The sequence below is a fragment of the Rhinopithecus bieti genome, unplaced genomic scaffold (assembly GCF_001698545.2).
Source record: "Rhinopithecus bieti isolate Rb0 unplaced genomic scaffold, ASM169854v2 scaffold_70516, whole genome shotgun sequence".
NCBI lineage: Eukaryota > Metazoa > Chordata > Mammalia > Primates > Cercopithecidae > Rhinopithecus > Rhinopithecus bieti.
This window is the reverse complement of record NW_016826783.1, coordinates 351,978-357,130: the sequence shown is the minus strand read 5'-3', so window position 1 is coordinate 357,130 and position 5,153 is coordinate 351,978. Positions and strand designations below refer to the sequence as shown.

Below are 5,153 nucleotides of genomic sequence, written 5' to 3'. Positions count from 1 at the left end.
TTTTTTTTTTTTTTTTTTTTTGCCACAATTTATAAACGAATTAATTCTAAGGTTCATATTAATTGAAGCTAACATGACACACATAGCATAAACAGGTGTCTAAGCGGCCGGGCATGGTGGCTCACGCCTATAATCCCAGCACTTTGGGAGGCTGAGGCAGGTGGATCACTTGAGGTCAGGAGTTCGAGACCAGCCTGACCATCATGGAGAAACCCTGTCACTACTAAAACTACAAAATTAGCCAGGTGTGGTGGCGTATGCTTGTAATCCCAGCTACTTGGAAGGCCGAGGCAGGAGAGTCGCTTGAACCCGGGAGGCGGGGGTTGCAGTGATCTGAGATCGTGCCACTGCACTCCAGCCTGGGAGACAGAGTGAGACTCCGTCTCAAAAAAATAAAAATAAAAAAAGGTGACTAAGCAAGGGGTATGGTGGAGTGTGGCATGTTGGGACGGGCCTGGTTTGTAGGCCTTGACCAACAGTGCGGCCTGGGCGATTATCTAATTATCAGTTGTCTGATTGCCCAGCGTCACACATTTCTCACCTGTAAAGTGGGTATGACGGTCTCTGCCCTCCCACTGCCCAGGCTTGCTGGGCGGCCTGCGAGAGCGGGTTTGGGAAAAGCTCTTTGTCATCCGTTGTGCAGAATTGATGGGGTGGCCATACTTCAGTGCCTTGACTCAGGGCTCAGAACTTTCCAGTGACCCCAGGCAGGGCTGCAAGGGCGTCTCTGGCAGTGGCTGCTCATTCCAGGCTGGGCCTGCCCCATGGCTTGTTGGCGTCCCATGGGCAGCTGCTGTGACAGTTTTTGCAGGGCATTTGGGCCTCAGCCTGGATGCATACCTAGACCTCGCTGCTTTTCTCGGCCAGGGTCTGGGAGAGAATGAAACCTGTTGTTCTAGTTATCTGCTGTATGTGAGTCTCTCCTGTGCGTTTCTCTCGTGTGCCTCTTCTTTCCTGTGCATTTAGGTGGTACGAAGTGAAGTGAGAAAATAGACATTTGTGGCCAGGTGCGGTGGCTCACGCCTGGAATCCCAGCACTTTGGGAGGCCGAGGCAGGTGGATGAGGTCAGGAGTTCAAGACCAGCCTGGCCAACATGGCGAAACCCCGTCTCTACTAAAAATACAATTAGTTGGGCGCAATGGCAGGTGCCTGTAATCCCAGCTATTTGGGAGGCTGAGGCAGGAGAATTGCTTGAACCTGGGAGGCGGAGGTTGCAGTGAGCTGAGATCCGGCCACTGCACTCCAGCCTGGGCAACAGAGCGAGACTCTGTCTCAAAAAAAAAAAAAAAAAAAAAAAAAAAAGGGAACTAGATACTCATAGTTATTTGTGTTTTGTGCTTTGTGGTTCCCCGAAGAACCCCCGTTGAGAAGAAAGGCTGGGACCTGGCTCTGGCTGACCTAGAAGCCCTCCTCGACCCCAGCCCCTACTCCAGGCTTGGGGATCCAGGAATGAGAGTCCTAAGGGAGTCGGGGACTGGTTCAAGGTTGCTTGGACTCTCAAACAAGCCAGGACTGTGTGGCGGGTGGCACGACCGTCCATTCCTTCTTTATTTTGAAAGCGGAACAGTTGCAGGACGCTGGTTTTGACATCGCTGGCTGTGAATGTGCATTTGTGGAGCCGTGTCCCAGACCTCCGGGCTCAGGAGCCACCGGTTTGGGAGGCCGAGCAGCGCCCTCCTTCTCCTTCCCTGAGAGTGGAGGCTGCAGCTCTGGCTGGCTCTGTTAAGTGCTCTGCAGCCCTGGCATGGCTGGAGGAGGGGCGGCGGCTAAGTGGTTTCTGAAAAAGGGCAAAAATGATGGGAAAAGCTTTGGTATCCTCTGGGAATCAGAGCCGCAGCAAAGGCAGCTGCTTGCATCGCTGGAAGCGTTTTTTCCTTGAGTGCTGAAGGGTGCCCACAGCCCACTCCTGCCAGTGCAGGGCAGCTGCTGCCAGGGCCGGGCCCGGGATCCCCCGGAGGCAGGGAGGCCACTCTTCTCCCACACCAGCCCAGCTCTCCCTTCGAGTAGCAACCGCCTTCGAGCTCGCGAGCACCCATGGGCCTGGGGTGTGCCTGCGTCTAGCTGGTGAGTCCCTTTCTTTGTCTGATGGCCAACGCAGACGTTAGCTTTCAGGATGGCATAGTGGGTGGCCAGAAGCTGGGCCCTGCCACTTTCCAGCTGTGCCACTGTGGGCAGTTCCCCTCGCCTCTCTGTGCCCCAGTTACCTCGTCTGAAAATGGGGGGTAGTGACAGTGGCTGCCTCAAAGGTGGTCGTGAGGCTGAAGTGAACGTGTGGTGCCCTCAGCCTGGCTCCTCGGAAGCACCTGGGAGGTGAGAGTGGAGGTTGTTGTTACCGGGGTTTGTTATTTTTGCTCCTGCACCAGCCGTCCTCGGGGGAGGAGGCTGCAGCTGCTGCTGAGGTTGCTGGTGTGTGGCGAGAGGTTTTCAGCACGTCGCCCTCTCTGTGGAGTTGGACGAGCGCAGGGCTGGGAAGCAGGCGCGCTGGGTGCTTGTGTTGCTGTCCTGTCTCTTTGTTCTTCACGCTGGGTTGGGAAGCCCGCAGCCTACTGCCTCTCTTTGAGAGAAGAGACTATTGAGAATAATCTGGCTGGGTCCTGGGCCAGCGTTCTCCCAGCTTCCAGAAAGTCCCCAGTGGCGAGCAGAGGTGCTCCCAAGAACTTGGATGGATGGATGGATGGATGGATGCTTTGGGCAGAGAGGGGAGCAGGGAAGCCACACACCAGGTTGTCTCACCTGCACTGGGGAGAGAAGGGATCCTTCCTCCAGATGGTGGGCAGTGTCCTTTCTGGCTTTGGAGTTGAGAAAGACTCAGAGATCAAACCAGGTCTCTGTGGGCAGAATCAGTTGTTTTAGGATTGTCCTTTAGTCCAGAGGGATGAGTTTGTGAATCTTGTGTAAACCAGAATCACCATCTCCATCACACAGTCAACACTCGTTGGCCTAAATCACGGTAGAAGTTCCGCCGATCACTGTAGAATGTTTTGTGGTGACAGGTGCATCACCACAGGCTCAGGTGCAGAGTAATATACTCCAGACCTGGCCGTGGAGGACTGTCCTGACCCTATTCCCCGGCCCAGCCCAGCGCACATGGCCCCTCGGTTCCTGTCCCACCCTGTTCCCTGAAAGAAGCTTGGTTTTCAGTAGGGAATCAGGTGCAAAGTGTGCAGTATAGACTCAGCGTTCGTCGACTGACTGAATGATAGCACAATCCAGGCTGCTTCCTGTTGGCTGGGTTTGACTGGACTGGGACTGGTCAGAGGAAGAGGCAACGCCATTAACAAAGAACGTTGCTGAAAGGTTCCAGCTAACAGGTGCTCTCTTACAAGGCTGCCTAACAAGCAGCCCCCTATTCTTTTTTTTTTTTTTATTATACTTTAAGTTCTAGGGTACATGTGCACGACGTACAAGCCTGTTACATATGTACACATGTGCCACGTTGGTGTGCTGCACCCATTAACTCGTCATTTACATTAGGTACATCTCCTAAAGGCAGCCCCTGTTCTTATTCTTAGCTTATTCTTGGAGACCACAGTTATCCCTGGGACAGCCAGGCGTGGGTATGGCCTCGGTCTTATTCACATTGCATTTTGGGGTTCCTGAGCTGCCTGATTGAGTGGGAGGGTGCTTCGGGTTCAGGTCTAGCCCCTGCATTTTCTTATGCCTATGCCCCGAGGGTGAGAGGTCCCATTCTGATTGGCCCCCAGGCCCTGCGGTGGAGTCTGGGTCTGAGCTGAACAGCTGAGAAACAGCCCCAGACCTCCAGCGTGGTGGTGGAGTACTGGAGATGCTCTGGAGCCAGCCTGCCTGGGGTCAAGCCCAGGTTCTGCCTCTGACTGGGTGACTTCGGGGACGTGCCGTAACTGCTCTGTGCCTCAGTCTCCTCATCGGTGAACTACTTCCCTCTTAGGGATGTTGTGGGAATTAAGTGGGTGAAGAAAGGCGAGTCCTGAGAACCGTGTTTGCTCTGTGCACATGCTTAGATTCTGATTCTCATTCGCTTCTGGTGCCTTTTAAGCGCTGCCAGGCTCTCCGTACTGTGAACCGTCCTTGACGGGGTGTTATCTTCAGAAAGCACAGACTAGCACCTGGCCCCCAGGCTTCCAATGCTACGCGTGGCTTTCCCACCGTCCATGCAACCATACCGGCTTTCAGTGCCTTGGAGTTAAAGCTGACGGCCATCTGGTTCTGACCCGGCCGCCTGTCTTCCCGTCCCACTGACTTCTTCTTCAGTGGCTCTAGGCTTCCCTGTCTGTCTCCCAGCCCCAGCCCACCTCTGTTCCCTTTCCAGGCTCAGCTCATCCATCACCAATTCCATGGAGCCCTCTTCAGCACCCTGCCCCCTCCTGCAGTCCCTCAGCCCAGCCAGTACCTGGTTTCTGTGTCAGCGGGGGGCTGACTCCTCTCTGCGCCCCCAGCGCAGGGCTGGAGTCTGAGGAGGAGGACTCAGTAGATGGGTATTGAGTGATCAGATGAGGGAATCAGCTTTCTGTGGCTGGGAACACTCCTGCTGCAGGGGATCTGTCTGATGGGTGAGTCAGAGATGGGCTCTGGTCTGTTGAAAGTGGATCAACAGGCAGGCAGGGAGATGGCCAGCAGCCGGCCGTCTGTCCTGTTCACAGCCTCTGGTATGGTGAGGTTTCCTCCACGTTTTCACGGATCTGGGCTTCAGAACATAGTTGGTTTACGGCCACAGCCCAGCCGTGTGCTCTGGAGTTTCACTGCCTGAATTTTCACTTGAGGGACTTGGGAGTCTCCCTGAGCTATTCTGGCTTGGGAGATTGCCTGATTCTATATTTTAGAAAAAGAAAATGCAGGACTTGAGAAGCCTCTCATTCCTTCTGTGGCTGTTTTCCAGAATGGAGCCACTGCTGGGACAGGAATCTCCCTAACTTCCTGTGGAAATGGGAATTAGAAGGGTCTGATTGCTCTTACTTTCCCACTCGTGACCAGGTGACCGGTGCAGCTGCTTCTTTTTTTTTTTTGAGACAGAGTTTCACTCTCTTGCCCAGGCTGGAGTGGAGTGGCATGGTCTCGGCTCGCTGCAACCTCCACCTCCTGGGTTCAAGCGATTCTCATGCCTCAAGCCTCCTGAGTAGCTGGAATTATAGGTGTGTGCCACCACGCCTGGCTAATTTTTTTTTTTTTTTTTTTT

The 5,153-nt window shown here is 54.2% G+C and overlaps 1 protein-coding gene across 4 annotated transcripts in view; it reads left to right on the top strand.

Annotated features, from left to right (window-relative positions):
- Positions 1–5,153, top strand: part of TRPV1 (transient receptor potential cation channel subfamily V member 1) — a 46,447-nt gene that overhangs the window by 11,915 nt on the left and 29,379 nt on the right. Inside the window, exon 1 of one of the 4 annotated variants that reach the window (XM_017863590.1) lies at positions 1,358–2,065. The exons of the other annotated variants lie outside the window; for them this stretch is intronic. The gene's annotated coding sequence lies outside the window, so the exon portion shown is untranslated. Of the gene's footprint in view, positions 1–1,357; positions 2,066–5,153 lie in introns of those variants that run through there. 4 annotated transcript variants of the gene reach the window in all.